General features: G+C 45.3%; 16 non-coding genes across 16 annotated transcripts; all 16 read right to left on the minus strand.

Moving 5' to 3' along the window:
* Positions 1 to 679: 679 nt before the first annotated feature.
* TRNAF-GAA (transfer RNA phenylalanine (anticodon GAA)) lies at positions 680 to 752 on the minus strand. Its single transcript has one exon. It is a non-coding gene; the product is annotated as a tRNA-Phe (tRNA).
* Positions 753 to 1,947: 1,195 nt separating this feature from the next.
* On the minus strand, positions 1,948 to 2,020 carry TRNAF-GAA (transfer RNA phenylalanine (anticodon GAA)). The gene has a single exon. It is a non-coding gene; the product is annotated as a tRNA-Phe (tRNA).
* Positions 2,021 to 2,898: 878 nt separating this feature from the next.
* On the minus strand, positions 2,899 to 2,971 carry TRNAF-GAA (transfer RNA phenylalanine (anticodon GAA)). The gene has a single exon. It is a non-coding gene; the product is annotated as a tRNA-Phe (tRNA).
* Positions 2,972 to 5,434: 2,463 nt separating this feature from the next.
* Positions 5,435 to 5,507, minus strand: TRNAI-GAU (transfer RNA isoleucine (anticodon GAU)). The gene has a single exon. It is a non-coding gene; the product is annotated as a tRNA-Ile (tRNA).
* A 560-nt stretch (positions 5,508 to 6,067) lies between these two features.
* Positions 6,068 to 6,140, minus strand: TRNAF-GAA (transfer RNA phenylalanine (anticodon GAA)). The gene has a single exon. It is a non-coding gene; the product is annotated as a tRNA-Phe (tRNA).
* A 242-nt stretch (positions 6,141 to 6,382) lies between these two features.
* On the minus strand, positions 6,383 to 6,455 carry TRNAF-GAA (transfer RNA phenylalanine (anticodon GAA)). Its single transcript has one exon. It is a non-coding gene; the product is annotated as a tRNA-Phe (tRNA).
* A 242-nt stretch (positions 6,456 to 6,697) lies between these two features.
* TRNAF-GAA (transfer RNA phenylalanine (anticodon GAA)) lies at positions 6,698 to 6,770 on the minus strand. The gene has a single exon. It is a non-coding gene; the product is annotated as a tRNA-Phe (tRNA).
* An 878-nt stretch (positions 6,771 to 7,648) lies between these two features.
* On the minus strand, positions 7,649 to 7,721 carry TRNAF-GAA (transfer RNA phenylalanine (anticodon GAA)). The gene has a single exon. It is a non-coding gene; the product is annotated as a tRNA-Phe (tRNA).
* A 244-nt stretch (positions 7,722 to 7,965) lies between these two features.
* On the minus strand, positions 7,966 to 8,038 carry TRNAL-CAA (transfer RNA leucine (anticodon CAA)). The gene has a single exon. It is a non-coding gene; the product is annotated as a tRNA-Leu (tRNA).
* Positions 8,039 to 9,550: 1,512 nt separating this feature from the next.
* On the minus strand, positions 9,551 to 9,623 carry TRNAF-GAA (transfer RNA phenylalanine (anticodon GAA)). Its single transcript has one exon. It is a non-coding gene; the product is annotated as a tRNA-Phe (tRNA).
* A 1,512-nt stretch (positions 9,624 to 11,135) lies between these two features.
* TRNAI-GAU (transfer RNA isoleucine (anticodon GAU)) lies at positions 11,136 to 11,208 on the minus strand. Its single transcript has one exon. It is a non-coding gene; the product is annotated as a tRNA-Ile (tRNA).
* Positions 11,209 to 11,770: 562 nt separating this feature from the next.
* TRNAI-GAU (transfer RNA isoleucine (anticodon GAU)) lies at positions 11,771 to 11,843 on the minus strand. Its single transcript has one exon. It is a non-coding gene; the product is annotated as a tRNA-Ile (tRNA).
* A 560-nt stretch (positions 11,844 to 12,403) lies between these two features.
* Positions 12,404 to 12,476, minus strand: TRNAF-GAA (transfer RNA phenylalanine (anticodon GAA)). The gene has a single exon. It is a non-coding gene; the product is annotated as a tRNA-Phe (tRNA).
* A 242-nt stretch (positions 12,477 to 12,718) lies between these two features.
* On the minus strand, positions 12,719 to 12,791 carry TRNAF-GAA (transfer RNA phenylalanine (anticodon GAA)). Its single transcript has one exon. It is a non-coding gene; the product is annotated as a tRNA-Phe (tRNA).
* An 878-nt stretch (positions 12,792 to 13,669) lies between these two features.
* On the minus strand, positions 13,670 to 13,742 carry TRNAF-GAA (transfer RNA phenylalanine (anticodon GAA)). Its single transcript has one exon. It is a non-coding gene; the product is annotated as a tRNA-Phe (tRNA).
* A 244-nt stretch (positions 13,743 to 13,986) lies between these two features.
* TRNAL-CAA (transfer RNA leucine (anticodon CAA)) lies at positions 13,987 to 14,059 on the minus strand. Its single transcript has one exon. It is a non-coding gene; the product is annotated as a tRNA-Leu (tRNA).
* Positions 14,060 to 14,797: the final 738 nt, after the last annotated feature.

Consider the following 14,797-nt stretch of genomic DNA (forward strand, 5'->3'; position numbering starts at 1 on the left):
TCTGTATTGTTATGCACAACGCCTAAAGAAACGCACTATGAATATGTCGAAACCCAGCATCCAACCCGGAACCTTTAGAACTTCAGTCTAACGCTCTCCCAACTGAGCTATTTCGGCGGAACGAGTAACAAAATCATGAGGCGCTAAGCGATGGCTGGGTTCCCACGAACCGCCATCTAAGGTATCCGACGTAAGGAAACTTCTTATAAAAATATGCGCTCTACCATTTGCTGTAGGCTATGCGCGTTTCAATTAGCGTTAAAAAGTGGCGTATCGCGGAAGTAGCAGAAAAGCTCACAATGCTGTGTGAATAGCTATTTGTATTGTTATGCACAACGGCTAAAAAAATCGCATTATGAATATGCCGAAAACCGTGATCGAACCAGGGACCTTTAGATCTTCAGTCTAAGGCTCTCCCAACTGAGGTATTTCGGCGGAACGAGTAACAAAATCATGAGGCGCTAGGCGATGGGTGGGTTACCACGAACCACCGTCTAGGGTATCCGACGTAAGGAAACTTCTTTTAAAAATATTCGCTCCACTATTTGCTGTAGGCTAGGCACGCTTCCAATTATGTTAAACAGTGGCGTATCGCGGAAGTAACAGAAAAGCTCACAATGCTGTCGGAATCGCTATCTGTATTGTTATGCACAACGCCTAAAGAAACGCACTATGAATATGCCGAAACCCAGGATCCAACCCGGGACCTTTAGATCTTCAGTCTAACGCTCTCCCAACTGAGCTATTTCGGCGGAACGAGTAACAAAATCATGAGGCGCTAAGCGATGGCTGGGTTCCCACGAACCGCCGTCTAAGGTATCCGACATAAGGAAACTTCTTATAAAAATATGCGCTCTACCATTTGCTGTAGGCTACGCACGTTTCTATTAATGTTAAAAAGTGGCGTATCGCGGAAGTACCAGAAAAGCTCAAAATGCTGTCTGAATTGCTATCTGTATTGTTATGGACAACGCCTAAAGAAACGCACTATGAATATGCCGAAACCCAGGATCCAACCCGGGATCTTTAGATCTTCAGTCTAACGCTCTCCCAACAGAGCTATTTCGGCGGAACGAGTAACAAAATCATGAGGCGCTAAGCGATGGATGGGTTCCCACGAACCGCCGTCTAAGGTATCCGAGGTAAGGAAACTTCTTTTAAAAATATTCGCTCCACCATTTGCTGTAGGCTACGCACGCTTCTATTAATGTTAAACAGTGGCGTATCGCGGAAGTAACAGAAAAGCTGACAATGCTGTCTGTATTGCTATCTGTATTGTTATGCACAACGCCTAAAGAAACGCACTATGAATATGTCGAAACCCAGCATCCAACCCGGAACCTTTAGAACTTCAGTATAACGCTCTCCCAACTGAGCTATTTCGGCGGAACGAGTAACAAAATCATGAGGCGCTAAGCGATGGCTGGGTTCCCACGAACCGCCATCTAAGGTATCCGACGTAAGGAAACTTCTTTTAAAAATATTCGCTCCACCATTTGCTGTAGGCTACGAACGCTTCTATAAAAGTTAAACAGTGGCGTATCGCGGAAGTAACAGAAAAGCTCATAATGCTGTCTGAATTGCTATCTGTATTGTTAGGGACAACGCCTAAAGAAACGCACTATGAATATGCCGAAACCCAGGATCCAACCCGTGACCTTTAGATCTTCAGTCTAACGCTCTCCCAACTGAGCTATTTCGGCGGAACGAGCTACAAAATCACGAGGCGCTAAGCGATGGCTGGGTTCCCACGAACCGCCGTCTAAGGTATCCGACGTAAGGAAACTTCTTATAAAAATATGCGCTCTACCATTTGCTGTAGGCTACGCGCGTTTCTATTAACGTTAAAAAGTGGCGTATCGCGGAAGTACCAGAAAAGCTCACAATGCTGTCTGAATTGCTATCTGTATTGTTATGCACAACGCCTAAAGAAACGCACTATAAATATGCCGAAACCCAGGATCGAACCCGGGACCTTTAGATCTTCAGTCTAACGCGCTCCCAACTGAGCTATTTCGGCGGAACGAGTAACAAAATCATGAGGCGCTAAGCGATGGCTGGGTTCCCACGAACCGCCGTCTAAGGTATCCGACGTAAGGAAACTTCTTATAAAAATATTCGCTCTACCATTTGCTGTTGGCTACGCACGCTTCTATTAATGTTAAACAGTGGCGTATCGCGGAAGTAACAGAAAAGCTGACAATGCTGTCTGTATTGCTATCTGTATTGTTATGCACAACGCCTAAAGAAACGCACTATGAATATGTCGAAACCCAGCATCCAACCCGGAACCTTTAGATCTTCAGTCTAACGCTCTCCCAACTGAGCTATTTCGGCGGAACGAGTAACAAAATCATGAGGCGCGAAGCGATGGCTGGGTTCCCACGAACCGCCATCTAAGGTATCCGACGTAAGGAAACTTCTTTTAAAAATATTCGCTCCACCATTTGCTGTAGGCTACGAACGCTTCTATAAATGTTAAACAGTGGCGTATCGTGCAAGTAACAGAAAAGCTCATAATGCTGTCTGAATTGCTATCTGTATTGTTATGCACAACGCCTAAAGAAACGCACTATGAACATGTGGAAACCCAGCATCCAACCCGGAACCTTTAGATCTTCAGTCTAACGCTCTCCCAACTGAGCTATTTCGGCGGAACGAGTAACAAAATCATGAGGCGCTAAGCGATTGCTGGGTTCCCACGAACCGCCATCTAAGGTTTCCGACGTAAGGAAACTTCTTTTAAAAATATTCGCTCCACCATTTGCTGTTGGCTAGGCACGCTTCTATTAATGTTAAACAGTGGCGTATCGCGGAAGTAACAGAAAAGCTGACAATGCTGTCTGAATTGCTATCTGTATTGTTATGCACAACTCCTGAAGAAACGCACTATGAATATGCCGAAACCCAGGATCCAACCCGGGACCTTTAGATCTTCAGTCTAACGCTCTCCCAACTGAGCTATTTCGGCGGAACGAGTAACAAAATCATGAGGCGCTAAGCGATGGCTGGGTTCCCACGAACCGCCGTCTAAGGTATCCGACGTAAGGAAACTTCTTTTAAAAATATTCGCTCCACCATTTGCTGTTGGCTACGCACGCTTCTATTAATGTTAGACAGTGGCGTATCGCGGAAGTAACAGAAAAGCTCACAATGCTGTCTGAATTGCTATCTGTATTGTTATGCACAACACCTAAAGAAACGCACTATGAATATGTCGAAACCCAGCATCCAACCCGGAACCTTTAGATCTTCAGTCTAACGCTCTCCCAACTGAGCTATTTCGGCGGAACGAGTAACAAAATCATGAGGCGCGAAGCGATGGCTGGGTTCCCACGAACCGCCATCTAAGGTATCCGACGTAAGGAAACTTCTTTTAAAAATATTCGCTCCACCATTTGCTGTAGGCTACGAACGCTTCTATAAATGTTAAACAGTGGCGTATCGTGGAAGTAACAGAAAAGCTCATAATGCTGTCTGAATTGCTATCTGTATTGTTATGCACAACGCCTAAAGAAACGCACTATGAACATGTGGAAACCCAGCATCCAACCCGGAACCTTTAGATCTTCAGTCTAACGCTCTCCCAACTGAGCTATTTCGGCGGAACGAGTAACAAAATCATGAGGCGCTAAGCGATTGCTGGGTTCCCACGAACCGCCATCTAAGGTATCCGACGTAAGGAAACTTCTTTTAAAAATATTCGCTCCACCATTTGCTGTTGGCTAGGCACGCTTCTATTAATGTTAAACAGTGGCGTATCGCGGAAGTAACAGAAAAGCTGACAATGCTGTCTGAATTGCTATCTGTATTGTTATGCACAACTCCTGAAGAAACGCACTATGAGTATGCCGAAACCCAGGATCCAACCCGAGACCTTTAGATCTTCAGTCTAACGCTCTCCCAACTGAGCTATTTCGGCGGAACGAGTAACAAAATCATGAGGCGCTAAGCGATGGCTGGGTTCCCACGAACCGCCGTCTAAGGTATCCGACGTAAGGAAACTTCTTTTAAAAATATTCGCTCCACCATTTGCTGTTGGCTACGCACGCTTCTATTAATGTTAAACAGTGGCGTATCGCGGAAGTAACAGAAAAGCTCACAATGCTGTCTGAATTGCTATCTGTATTGTTATGCACAACGCCTAAAGAAACGCACTATGAATATGTCGAAACCCAGCATCCAACCCGGAACCTTTAGATCTTCAGTCTAACGCTCTCCCAACTGAGCTATTTCGGCGGAACGAGTAACAAAATCATGAGGCGCTAAGCGTTGGCTGGGTTCCCACGAACCGCCATCAAAGGTATCCGACGTAAGGAAACTTCTTATAAAAATATTCGCTCTACCATTTGCTGTAGGCTACGCACGCTTCTATTAATGTTAAAAAGTGGCGTATCGCGGAAGTACCAGAAAAGCTCACAATGCTGTCTGAATTGCTATCTGTATTGTTATGCACAACGCCTAAAGAAACGCACTATGAATATGCCGAAACCCAGGATCCAACCCGGAACCTTTAGATATTCAGTCTAACGCTCTCTTAACTGAGCTATTTCGGCGGAATGAGTAACAAAATCATGAGGCGCTAAGCGATGGGTGGGTTCCCACGAACCGCCGTCTAGGGTATCCGACGTAAGGAAACTTCTTTTAAAAATATTCGCTCTACCATTTGCTGTAGGCTACGCACGCTTCCATTAATGTTAAAAAGTGGCGTATCGCGGAAGTACCAGAAAAGCTCACAATGCTGTCTGAATTGCTATCTGTATTGTTATCCACAACGCCTAAAGAAACGCACTATGAATATGCCGAAACCCAGGATCCAACCCGGGACCTTTAGATCTTCAGTCTAACGCTCTCCCAACTGAGCTATTTCCACGGAACGAGTAACAAAATCATGAGGCGCTAAGCGATAGCTTGGTTCCCACGAACCGCCGTCTAAGGTATCCGAGGTAAGGAAACTTCTTTTAAAAATATTCGTTCCCCTATGTGCTGTAGGCTAGGCACGCTTCTATTAATGTTAAACAGTGGCGTATCGCGGAAGTAACAGAAAAGCTGACAATGCTGTCTGAATTGCTATCTGTATTGTTATGGACAACGCCTAAAGAAACGCACTATGAATATGCCGAAACCCAGGATCCATCGCGGGACCTTTAGAACTTCAGTCTAACGCTCTCCCAACTGAGCTATCTCGGCGGAACGAGTAACAAAATCATGAGGCGCTAAGCGATGGGTGGGTTCCCACGAACCGCCATCTAAGGTATCCGACGTAAGGAAAGTTCTTTTAAAAATATTCGCTCACTATTTACTGTAGGCTACGCACGCTTCTATTAATGTTAAACAGTGGCGTATCGCGGAAGTAACAGAAAAGCTGACAATGCTGTCTGAATTGCTATTTGTATTGTTATGCACAAGGGCTAAAAAATTCGCTATATGAATATGCCGAAACCCGGGATCGAACCAGGGACCTTTAGATCATCAGTTTAACGCTCTCTCAGCTGAGCTATTTCGGCGGAACGAGTAACAAATTCATGAGGCGCTAAGCGATAGCTTGGTTCCCACGAACCGCCGTCTAAGGTATCCGACGTAAGGAAACTTCTTTTAAAAATATTCGCTCCACCATTTGCTAAGGCTGCGCAAGCTTCTATTAATGTTAAACAGTGCCGTATCGCGGAAGTATCAGAAAAGCTCACAATGCTGTCTGAATTGCTATCTGTATTGTTATGCACAACGCCTAAAGAAACGCACTATGAATATGCCGAAACCCAGCATCCAACCCTGGACCTTTAGATCTTCAGTCTAACGCTCTCCCAACTGAGCAATTTCGGCGGAACGAGTAACAAAATCATGAGGCGCTAAGCGATGGCTGGGTTCCCACGAACCGCCATCTAAGGTATCCGACGTAAGGAAACTTCTTTTAAAAATATTCGCTCCACCATTTGCTGTAGGCTACGAACTCTTCTGTAAATGTTAAACATTGGCGTATCGTGGAAGTAACAGAAAAGCTGACAATGGTGTCTGAATTGCTATCTGTATTGTTATGCACAACGCCTAAAGAAACGCACTATGAATATGCCGAAACCCAGGATCCAACCCGGGACCTTTAGATCTTCAGTCTAACGCTCTCCCAACTGAGCTATTTCGGCGGAACGAGTTAAAAACACGAGGCGCTAAGCGATGGCTGGGTTCCCACGAACCGCCGTCTAAGGTATCCGACGTAAGGAAACTTCTTATAAAAATATTCGCTCTACCATTTGCTGTAGGCTACGCACGCTTCTATTTATGTTAAAAAGTGGCGTATCGCGGAAGTAACAGAAAAGCTGACAATGCTGTCTGAACTGCTATCTGTATTGTTATACACAACGCCTAAAGAAACGCACTATGAGTATGCCGAAACCCAGGATCCAACCCGGGACCTTTAGATCTTCAGTCTAACGCTCTCCCAACTGAGCTATTTCGGCGGAACGAGCTACAAAATCACGAGGCGCTAAGCGATGGCTGGGTTCCCATGAACCGCCATCTAAGGTATCCGACGTAAGGAAACTTCTAAAAATATTCGCTCCACTATTTGCTGTAGGCTACGCACGCTTCTATTAATGTTAAACAGTGGCGTATCGCGGAAGTAACAGAAAAGCTGACAATGGTGTCTGAACTGCTATTTGTATTGTTATGCACAAGGGCTAAAAAATTCGCTATATGAATATGCCGAAACCCGGGATCGAACCAGAGACCTTTAGATCTTCAGTTTAACGCTCTCCCAACTGAGCTATTTGAGCGGAACGAGTAACAAAATCATGAGGCGCTAAGCGATGGCTGGGTTCCCACGAACCGCCGTCTAGGGTATCCGACGTAAGGAAACTTCTTTTAAAAATATTCGCTCCACCATTTGCTGTAGGCTACCCACGCTTCTATTAATGTTAAACAGTGGCGTATCGCGGAAGTAACAGAAAAGCTGACAATGGTGTCTGAATTGCTATTTGTATTGTTATGCACTAGGGCTAAAAATTCCGCTACATGGATATGCCGAAACCCAGGATCACACCCGGGACCTTTAGATCTTCAGTCTAACGCTCTCCCAACTGAGCTATTTCGACGGAACGAGCAAAAAAATTATGAGGCGCTAAGCGATAGCTTGGTTCCCACGAACCGCCGTCTAAGGTATCCGACGTAAGGAAACTTCTTTTGAAAATATTCGCTCCGCCATTTGCTAAGGCTACGCACGCTTCTATTAATGTTAAACAGTGGCGTATCGCGGAAGTATCAGAAAAGCTCACAATGCTGTCTGAATTGCTATTTGTATTGTTATGCACAACGCCTATAGAAACGCACTATGAATATGCCGAAACCCAGGATCCAACCCGGGAACTTTAGATCTTCAGTCTAACGCTCTCCCAACTGAGCTATTTCGTCGGAACGAGTAACAAAATGATGAGGCGCTACGCGATGGCTGGGTTCCCACGAACCGCCGTCTAGGGTATCCGACGTCAGGAAACTTCTTATAAAAATATTCGCTCCACCATTTGCTGTAGGCTGCGCAGGCTTCTATTAATGTTAAACAGTGGCGTATCGCGGAAGTAACAGAAAAGCTGACAATGGTGTCTGAACTGCTTTTTTATTGTTAAGCACAAGCGGTAAAAAATTCGCTATATGAATATGCCGAAACCCTGGATCGAACCAGGGACCTTTAGATCTTCAGTCTAACGCTCTCCCAACTGAGCTATTTCGGCGGAACGAGCCACAAAATCACGAGGCGCTAAGCGATGGCTGGGTTCCCACGAACCGCCATCTAAGGTATCCGACGAAAGGAAACTTCTTTTAAAAATATTCGCTCCACCATTTTCTGTAGGCTAGGCACGCTTCTATTAATGTTAAACAGTGGCGTGTCGAGGAAGTAACAGAAAAGCTCACAATGCTCTCTGAATTGTTATCTGTATTGTTGTGCACAACGCTTAAAGAAACGCACTATAAGTATGCCGAAACCCAGGATCCAACCCGGGACCTTTAGATCTTGAGTCTAACGCTCTCCCAACTGAGCTATTTCGGCGGAACGAGCTACAAAATCACGAGGCGCTAAGCGATGGGTGGGTTCCCACAAACCGCCGTCTAGGGTATCCGACGTAAGGAAACTTCTTTTAAAAATATTCGCTCCACCATTTGCTGTAGGCTACGAACGCTTCTATAAATGTTAAACAGTGGCGTATCGCGGAAGTAACAGAAAAGCTCATAATGCTGTCTGAATTGCTATCAGTATTGTTATGGACAACGCCTAAAGAAACTCACTATGAATACGCCGAAACCCAGGATCCATCCCGGGACCTTTAGATCTTCAGTCTAACGCTCTCCCAACTGAGCTATTTCGGCGGAACGAGCTACAAAATCACGAGGCGCTAAGCGATGGCTGGGTTCCCACGAACCGCCGTCTAAAGTATCCGACGTAAGGAAACTTATTATAAAAATATGCGCTCTACCATTAGCTGTAGGCTACGCACGTTTCTATTAATGTTAAAAAGTGGCGTATCGCGGAAGTACCGGAAAAGCTCACAATGCTGTCTGAATTGCTATCAGTATTGTTATGCACAACGCCTAAAGAAACGCACTATGAATATGCCGAAACCCAGGATCCAACCCGGGACTTTTAGATCTTCAGTCTAACGCTCTCCCAACCGAGCTATTTCGGCGGAACGAGTAACAAAATCATGAGGCGCTAAGCGATGGGTGGGTTCCCTCGAACCGCCGTCTAGGGTATCCGACGTAAGGAAACTTCTTTTAAAAATATTCGCTCCACTACTTGCTGTAGGCCACGCATTCTTCTATTAATGTTAAACAGTGGCGTATCGCGGAAGTAACAGAAAAGCTGACAATGGTGTCTAAATTGCTATCTGTATTGTTATGCACAACGCCTCAAGAAACGCACTATGAATATGCCGAAACCCAGGATCCAACCCGGGATCTTTAGATCTTCAGTCTAACGCTCTCCCAACAGAGCTATTTCGGCGGAACGAGTAACAAAATCATGAGGCGCTAAGCGATGGCTGGGTTCCCACGAACCGCCGTCTAAGGTATCCGAGGTAAGGAAACTTCTTTTAAAAATATTCGGTCCACCATTTGCTGTAGGCTACGCACGCTTCTATTAACGTTAAACAGTGGCGTATCGCGGAAGTAACAGAAAAGCTGACAATGGTGTCTGAATTGCTATCTGTATTGTTATTCACAACGCCTAAAGAAACGCACTATGAATATGCCGAAACCCAGGATCCAACCCGGGACCTTTAGATCTTCAGTCTAACGCTCTCCCAACTGAGCTATTTCGTCGGAACGAGTAACAAAATCATGAACCGCCAAGCGATAGCTTGGTTCCCACGAACCGCCGTCTAAGGTATCCGACGTAAGGAAACTTCTTTTAAAAATATTCGCTCCACTATTTGCTGTAGGCTAGGCACGCTTCCAATTATGTTAAACAGTGGCGTATCGCGGAAGTAACAGAAAAGCTCACAATGCTGTCGGAATTGCTATCTGTATTGTTATGCACAACGCCTAAAGAAACGCACTATGAATATGCCGAAACCCAGGATCCAACCCGGGACCTTTAGATCTTCAGTCTAACGCTCTCCCAACTGAGCTATTTCGGCGGAACGAGTAACAAAATCATGAGGCGCTAAGCGATGGCTGGGTTCCCACGAACCGCCGTCTAAAGTATCCGACGTAAGGAGACTTCTTATAAAAATATGCGCTCTACCATTTGCTGTAGGCTACGCACGTTTCTATTAATGTTAAACAGTGGCGTATCGCGGAAGTAACAGAAAAGCTGACAATGCTGTCTGTATTGCTATCTGTATTGTTATGCACAACGCCTAAAGAAACGCACTATGAATATGTCGAAACCCAGCATCCAACCCGGAACCTTTAGATCTTCAGTCTAACGCTCTCACAACTGAGCTATTTCGGCGGAACGAGTAACAAAATCATGAGGCGCTAAGCGATGGCTGGGTTCCCACGAACCGCCATCTAAGGTATCCGACGTAAGGAAACTTCTTTTAAATATATTCGCCCCACTATTTGCTGTAGGCTACGCACGCTTCTATTAATGTTAAACAGTGGCGTATCGCGGAAGTAACAGAAAAGCTCACAATGCTGTCTGAATTGCTATCTGTATTGTTATGCACAACGCCTAAAGAAACGCACTATGAATATGTCGAAACCCAGCATCCAACCCGGAACCTTTAGATCTTCAGTCTAACGCTCTCCCAACTGAGCTATTTCGGCGGAACGAGTAACAAAATCATGAGGCGCTAAGCGTTGGCTGGGTTCCCACGAACCGCCATCAAAGGTATCCGACGTAAGGAAACTTCTTATAAAAATATTCGCTCTACCATTTGCTGTAGGCTACGCACGCTTCTATTAATGTTAAAAAGTGGCGTATCGCGGAAGTACCAGAAAAGCTCACAATGCTGTCTGAATTGCTATCTGTATTGTTATGCACAACGCCTAAAGAAACGCACTATGAATATGCCGAAACCCAGGATCCAACCCGGGACCTTTAGATATTCAGTCTAACGCTCTCTCAACTGAGCTATTTCGGCGGAATGAGTAACAAAATCATGAGGCGCTAAGCGATGGGTGGGTTCCCACGAACCGCCGTCTAGGGTATCCGACGTAAGGAAACTTCTTTTAAAAATATTCGCTCTACCATTTGCTGTAGGCTACGCACGCTTCCATTAATGTTAAAAAGTGGCGTATCGCGGAAGTACCAGAAAAGCTCACAATGCTGTCTGAATTGCTATCTGTATTGTTATCCACAACGCCTAAAGAAACGCACTATGAATATGCCGAAACCCAGGATCCATCGCGGGACCTTTAGAACTTCAGTCTAACGCTCTCCCAACTGAGCTATCTCGGCGGAACGAGTAACAAAATCATGAGGCGCTAAGCGATGGGTGGGTTCCCACGAACCGCCATCTAAGGTATCCGACGTAAGGAAAGTTCTTTTAAAAATATTCGCTCACTATTTACTGTAGGCTACGCACGCTTCTATTAATGTTAAACAGTGGCGTATCGCGGAAGTAACAGAAAAGCTGACAATGCTGTCTGAATTGCTATTTGTATTGTTATGCACAAGGGCTAAAAAATTCGCTATATGAATATGCCGAAACCCGGGATCGAACCAGGGACCTTTAGATCATCAGTTTAACGCTCTCTCAGCTGAGCTATTTCGGCGGAACGAGTAACAAATTCATGAGGCGCTAAGCGATGGCTGGGTTCCCACGATCCGCCGTCTAGGGTATCCGACGTAAGGAAACTTCTTTTAAAAATATTTGCTCCACCATTTGCTGTAGGCTACGCACGCTTCTATTAATGTTAAACAGTGGCGTATCGCGGAAGTAACAGAAAAGCTGACAATTTTGTCTGAATTGCTATTTGTATTGTTATGCACAAGGGCTAAAAAATTCGCTATATGAATATGCCGAAACCCAGGATCCAACTCGGGACCTTTAGATCTTCAGTTTAACGCTCTCCCAACTGAGCTATTTCGGCGGAACGAGTAACAAAATCATGAGGCGCTAAGCGATGGGTGGGTTCCCACGAACCGCCATCTAAGGTATCCGACGTAAGGAAAGTTCTTTTAAAAATATTCGCTCACTATTTACTGTAGGCTACGCACGCTTCTATTAATGTTAAACAGTGGCGTATCGCGGAAGTAACAGAAAAGCTGACAATGCTGTCTGAATTGCTATTTGTATTGTTATGCACAAGGGCTAAAAAATTCGCTATATGAATATGCCGAAACCCGGGATCGAACCAGGGACCTTTAGATCATCAGTTTAACGCTCTCTCAGCTGAGCTATTTCGGCGGAACGAGTAACAAATTCATGAGGCGCTAAGCGATAGCTTGGTTCCCACGAACCGCCGTCTAAGGTATCCGACGTAAGGAAACTTCTTTTAAAAATATTCGCTCCACCATTTGCTAAGGCTGCGCAAGCTTCTATTAATGTTAAACAGTGCCGTATCGCGGAAGTATCAGAAAAGCTCACAATGCTGTCTGAATTGCTATCTGTATTGTTATGCACAACGCCTAAAGAAACGCACTATGAATATGCCGAAACCCAGCATCCAACCCTGGACCTTTAGATCTTCAGTCTAACGCTCTCCCAACTGAGCAATTTCGGCGGAACGAGTAACAAAATCATGAGGCGCTAAGCGATGGCTGGGTTCCCACGAACCGCCGTCTAAGGTATCCGACGTAAGGAAACTTCTTATAAAAATATTCGCTCTACCATTTGCTGTAGGCTACGCACGCTTCTATTTATGTTAAAAAGTGGCGTATCGCGGAAGTAACAGAAAAGCTGACAATGCTGTCTGAACTGCTATCTGTATTGTTATGCACAACGCCTAAAGAAACGCACTATGAGTATGCCGAAACCCAGGATCCAACCCGGGACCTTTAGATCTTCAGTCTAACGCTCTCCCAACTGAGCTATTTCGGCGGAACGAGCTACAAAATCACGAGGCGCTAAGCGATGGCTGGGTTCCCATGAACCGCCATCTAAGGTATCCGACGTAAGGAAACTTCTAAAAATATTCGCTCCACTATTTGCTGTAGGCTACGCACGCTTCTATTAATGTTAAACAGTGGCGTATCGCGGAAGTAACAGAAAAGCTGACAATGGTGTCTGAACTGCTATTTGTATTGTTATGCACAAGGGCTAAAAAATTCGCTATATGAATATGCCGAAACCCGGGATCGAACCAGAGACCTTTAGATCTTCAGTTTAACGCTCTCCCAACTGAGCTATTTGAGCGGAACGAGTAACAAAATCATGAGGCGCTAAGCGATGGCTGGGTTCCCACGAACCGCCGTCTAGGGTATCCGACGTAAGGAAACTTCTTTTAAAAATATTCGCTCCACCATTTGCTGTAGGCTACCCACGCTTCTATTAATGTTAAACAGTGGCGTATCGCGGAAGTAACAGAAAAGCTGACAATGGTGTCTGAATTGCTATTTGTATTGTTATGCACTAGGCCTAAAAATTCCGCTACATGGATATGCCGAAACCCAGGATCACACCCGGGACCTTTAGATCTTCAGTCTAACGCTCTCCCAACTGAGCTATTTCGACGGAACGAGCAAAAAAATTATGAGGCGCTAAGCGATAGCTTGGTTCCCACGAACCGCCGTCTAAGGTATCCGACGTAAGGAAACTTCTTTTGAAAATATTCGCTCCGCCATTTGCTAAGGCTACGCACGCTTCTATTAATGTTAAACAGTGGCGTATCGCGGAAGTATCAGAAAAGCTCACAATGCTGTCTGAATTGCTATTTGTATTGTTATGCACAACGCCTATAGAAACGCACTATGAATATGCCGAAACCCAGGATCCAACCCGGGAACTTTAGATCTTCAGTCTAACGCTCTCCCAACTGAGCTATTTCGTCGGAACGAGTAACAAAATGATGAGGCGCTACGCGATGGCTGGGTTCCCACGAACCGCCGTCTAAGGTATCCGACGTCAGGAAACTTCTTATAAAAATATTCGCTCCACCATTTGCTGTAGGCTGCGCAGGCTTCTATTAATGTTAAACAGTGGCGTATCGCGGAAGTAACAGAAAAGCTGACAATGGTGTCTGAACTGCTTTTTTATTGTTAAGCACAAGCGGTAAAAGATTCGCTATATGAATATGCCGAAACCCTGGATCGAACCAGGGACCTTTAGATCTTCAGTCTAACGCTCTCCCAACTGAGCTATTTCGGCGGAACGAGCCACAAAATCACGAGGCGCTAAGCGATGGCTGGGTTCCCACGAACCGCCATCTAAGGTATCCGACGAAAGGAAACTTCTTTTAAAAATATTCGCTCCACCATTTTCTGTAGGCTAGGCACGCTTCTATTAATGTTAAACAGTGGCGTGTCGAGGAAGTAACAGAAAAGCTCACAATGCTGTCTGAATTGTTATCTGTATTGTTGTGCACAACGCTTAAAGAAACGCACTATAAGTATGCCGAAACCCAGGATCCAACCCGGGACCTTTAGATCTTGAGTCTAACGCTCTCCCAACTGAGCTATTTCGGCGGAACGAGCTACAAAATCACGAGGCGCTAAGCGATGGGTGGGTTCCCACAAACCGCCGTCTAGGGTATCCGACGTAAGGAAACTTCTTTTAAAAATATTCGCTCCACCATTTGCTGTAGGCTACGAACGCTTCTATAAATGTTAAACAGTGGCGTATCGCGGAAGTAACAGAAAAGCTCATAATGCTGTCTGAATTGCTATCAGTATTGTTATGGACAACGCCTAAAGAAACTCACTATGAATACGCCGAAACCCAGGATCCATCCCGGGACCTTTAGATCTTCAGTCTAACGCTCTCCCAACTGAGCTATTTCGGCGGAACGAGCTACAAAATCACGAGGCGCTAAGCGATGGCTGGGTTCCCACGAACCGCCGTCTAAGGTATCCGACGTAAGGAAACTTCTTTTAAAAATATTCGCTCCACTATTTGCTGTAGGCTAGGCACGCTTCCAATTATGTTAAACAGTGGCGTATCGCGGAAGTAACAGAAAAGCTCACAATGCTGTCGGAATTGCTATCTGTATTGTTATGCACAACGCCTAAAGAAACGCACTATGAATATGCCGAAACCCAGGATCCAACCCGGGACCTTTAGATCTTCATGCTAACGCTCTCCCAACTGAGCTATTTCGGCGGAACGAGTAACAAAATCATGAGGCGCTAAGCGATGGGTGGGTTCCCACGAACCGCCGTCTAAAGTATCCGACGTAAGGAGACTTCTTATAAAAATATGCGCTC

Source organism: Dermacentor variabilis, unplaced genomic scaffold (assembly GCF_050947875.1).
Source record: "Dermacentor variabilis isolate Ectoservices unplaced genomic scaffold, ASM5094787v1 scaffold_13, whole genome shotgun sequence".
In the NCBI taxonomy this organism is placed as follows: domain Eukaryota; kingdom Metazoa; phylum Arthropoda; class Arachnida; order Ixodida; family Ixodidae; genus Dermacentor; species Dermacentor variabilis.